Source organism: Leptonychotes weddellii, chromosome 3, assembly GCF_054177405.1.
Source record: "Leptonychotes weddellii isolate Sample4059 chromosome 3, ASM5417740v2, whole genome shotgun sequence".
In the NCBI taxonomy this organism is placed as follows: domain Eukaryota; kingdom Metazoa; phylum Chordata; class Mammalia; order Carnivora; family Phocidae; genus Leptonychotes; species Leptonychotes weddellii.
In genome coordinates, this window is record NC_138371.1 from 173,800,382 (window position 1) to 173,803,854 (window position 3,473).

The 3,473-nt window shown below is 51.1% G+C and overlaps 1 long non-coding RNA gene across 1 annotated transcript; it reads right to left on the reverse strand.

The window, feature by feature from the left end:
- Positions 1 to 255: 255 nt before the first annotated feature.
- On the reverse strand, positions 256 to 2,382 carry LOC145720709 (uncharacterized). The gene is made up of 4 exons (XR_014143909.1): positions 2,290 to 2,382; positions 1,027 to 1,105; positions 435 to 509; positions 256 to 280 (listed from the first exon to the last, which is right to left on the reverse strand). It is a non-coding gene; the product is annotated as an uncharacterized LOC145720709 (long non-coding RNA).
- Positions 2,383 to 3,473: the final 1,091 nt, after the last annotated feature.

Below are 3,473 nucleotides of genomic sequence, written 5' to 3' on the forward strand. Positions count from 1 at the left end.
CCCCGGGAGGAGTGGAATTTGCATTCCTGATGTGCACTGGGAATATCCATGTGGTTAGGTCCAGCTTCTCAGGGTGGCACCAGCAGCCACTCAGAGATGAGCCAGGGAGGCTCCCGCCGACCGCGCTGCCCACACTGATCCTCACTCGAGGACGCTTTCAGAGTAAGCTCGTCTCTCGCTTGAGAGGCCTCCGTTTTTGCTCCTTACTGAGTTCGGAGTGACAACGGGTCCTCAACCAGGCGGTATTTGTCTTGCTGAGTTAGGGCATCAGTGATGCTCCCTAGAACATTCCAATGGGAAATCTGGGCGTTACACTAAACTGGTTTCTTATATCGTTCCCCCAAACATTAATATTATATTTGCATAACACGTAAGAGGGAAATGCTGTATGTTACACCGCGAGGTAAGAGAAGTAACTCTATTAAACTTCTTACCTCAAAACACATCCAGACAAAGGCAAACATGACTTCTGAAGTCTCCACCGTTGAAAATGGGGTTCTCCCTTGTACCTAAAATACAAGCCAGTCATATAAGAAATTATCTGCCTCCACTTTCAGCAGTACGTCTCCCCCCTAAGGAACGGGACCCGTGGTGAGAAATAGAAACGTAATTGTCTATGGCACTGCTTTGTTCTGCCCGCTAGCCCGTGCCAAGGAGAGAAAAGTCCGCTAGAGTAAGCACCAGATTCAGCTGCTGAGAGACAACTGTTGGCCTCACACGCCCAAATATGTACTTGGCAAAGACGGGGAGCACAGAGCGGAGGAAGACCAGGTAGCTCACACTTGGCTCGGGCTAACCCTTGAACCAGCCGGCGTCTCTCTCGGGCAGGCTCCTCCGGGGACGTGACACCAGCCGCGCACCAGGACAGGAGCCGCACTGTGGGAGGGCACCTGCTGCCGAGGGCGTGGAGCGCTGAGCACCAGCCGCGCAGACTCACACCCACGGGCCACACTCTCCAAGATTGTGGTCTCGACCTCCCTTCCGAGGCCAGCACAAACTGGCCGGGACAGGCGGTCTCTCACTCACCTCCCTTCCCTCGACGGCGAGAATCCGGCTGCACATTCTAAACGGGAAGCATGCTCACGCTCCATGAGCCGACGCCATCCTAATTTTTAAAGCATAAGTTACTTCGAGCTGCTTTATCTGAGTCCATCACATTCAGATGAACTGAGATCACAGACACATTATTTTCGCATTTTGCCAGAACTTTTGTGTGATATAATGTGATAAACACAAATGAAATGGGGATGCCTGGGTGACTCAGTCGTTAAGCGTCTGCCTTCGGCTCAGGTCATGATCCTGGAGTCCCAGGATCGAGCCCTGCATCGGGCTCCCTGCTCAGCGGGGAGTCTGCTCCTCCCTCTCCCTCTGCCGCTCCCCCTGCTTGTGCTCTCTCTCTAGCAAATAAATAAATAATAAAATATTAAAAAAAAAAAAACACGAATGAAATGAATTCAAAGTCTGCCTCTCGCCTTCAGGTTGATTTAAGGAAGGTGCAAACAGAAACTCCTTCCCTTGGATTTGGCATAGAGGCTGGTACGTGGTGTGCTTAATCAGTGGAGTCCGTTCATTAGCTGGTTCACACAATATTGGTCTGGGAAGCATCTTGAGGAAGATGACAGCTCGCCACTGGCCTCCCCGTGGCCGAAGCAGACGCCACGATGAATGGGCCTTTGGAGAGATGGGTCTGAGGTGTATCAAACGTGCCCATGTATGTCATGCGATGCACACCTCTGAGGCGTTCAGTAAAGACATACTTTATCCACGGGCTTTCAGACGCTGGATTCGAACACCTTTAAAAGGTGGTGCTCTGGTTTGCACACCCTGATGGCCTGGATACCCTATCCACTTCCCTGTCACTTCCAGACCTTTCTGCCAGACCCAGGCAGGTGCCCCCCACCCCACCTGGCCCAGCCCCAGCGCCACGAACCTGCCTTCAGAGGGCACCAGCTAAAGCCTGAAACAGCATGAACCACTGCAGCTTAAGTAAGGTGTTAGCCTTCCCATTAAACTTGCACTGTAATAAATCCTCTGCACGCCACAGGAACACAATCTGGAGAACAGTCTTGGATGCACGAAGGAGAGATACTTTTGGCAAAGGGACGGTTTCGGCACCTTTAAGGCGCACACCACAGTCAGGTGCCATGGCTCATCGTAGGAAGCTTGATTTGTGCTCAGAAATGGGAAAAGAGGGGGTTTCGTTCAACCAAGACATCAGTGGACAATGCTCTCATTTTCATTCGATTTTTTTTAGCAATTAGACTATTTGGAAGGACTGCAAAAACTTACCTGAGTAAGACGCCTTGTGTACTCACCATAAGCTTACCAGGGCTGGGGCCACCAGAAGGTTGTCTGGGGGCTGCAAGGACCTCGGAAGAGCAGGCTATTGCTGTTGGGACCAGATGGAGGTCAGGGCACACTGGGCGCTGCTCTTCTCGTACCGCTCACAGATGTACCAGCTGCTCGTTCCGTCCGCTCACCTCAGAAGTTAGCGTTTACTAACTCTTGACAACCCAAATTTAGCAATTTCGGGTCTCCGTGCTGCAGCTTAGGAGGAGAGCTGGAACTTGGGTAACGATTATAGTTCTATTTAGTAAAGAACAGCAAAGGGATGTCCCAGGAATCCGAGGCTGAGCAGCCTCACTCGGGCACCAGGAAAACTGACTGATGACGTAATTATAGGCCGTGAAGCCTACCTGGTAGCAGCCAATCTGAGAGCATCCGTGAGCCCAATCGCTGGGGGGAGAAAAAATTACTGCTCTTGGTTCGATGAGAATTCGCTCAGTGAAATGGCAAAAAGAATGTGCCTTTTAAATCTGCCATGATCAAATTCATCCCAATAAATGGCCTACATTTATAAGGTTCTCCATCTTCCGGATCACCTCGGAAAGAGTTCTGAAATGTTCCAGGTCATCCTAGAACAAGGTCCGATCTGTATGGACGTCCTGGAGTGGAGTCTCTGAGCGGGTCCTTCTCCATCAGGGCCGTGGGCCACTCACACAGCTCCTACAAAGGACAGAAATGGATCCCACGGACTCGGACGTATCTGACTTAGGGGTACTGTGCTCATGACGGCCCTCCCGTGTGTACTCCCTGCAGTGTCATGGAAGACAAAAGCCAGGCTTTGGCCCCACAGACGGGACCCGGACGTCCAGCGTGGACTCTTACTGGCCCTGAGACCTCTAACAGCTCACCCTCCCTGTCAAGGCTTAGGATTTTTTCCCAGTGTGTTTGTTCGACGTGAAGAATCACCTCTATTGAGAACAAAACCCAAGAGAAGGTGTTTCCTGCGAGGGTCTGGGATGTGGCATATTCCATATGATTGCCATTTCCAAAGTTTGTATCTCTGAAGGATCGCCACCGCTTGGAAAATGATAGGACCCAGCCCAACACCCAGATACAGTCTGTCAGTTTGCCTTCCATTTACCTGGATCAATGATAAGTATAGAATATAAACCAACCAACACCTTCAC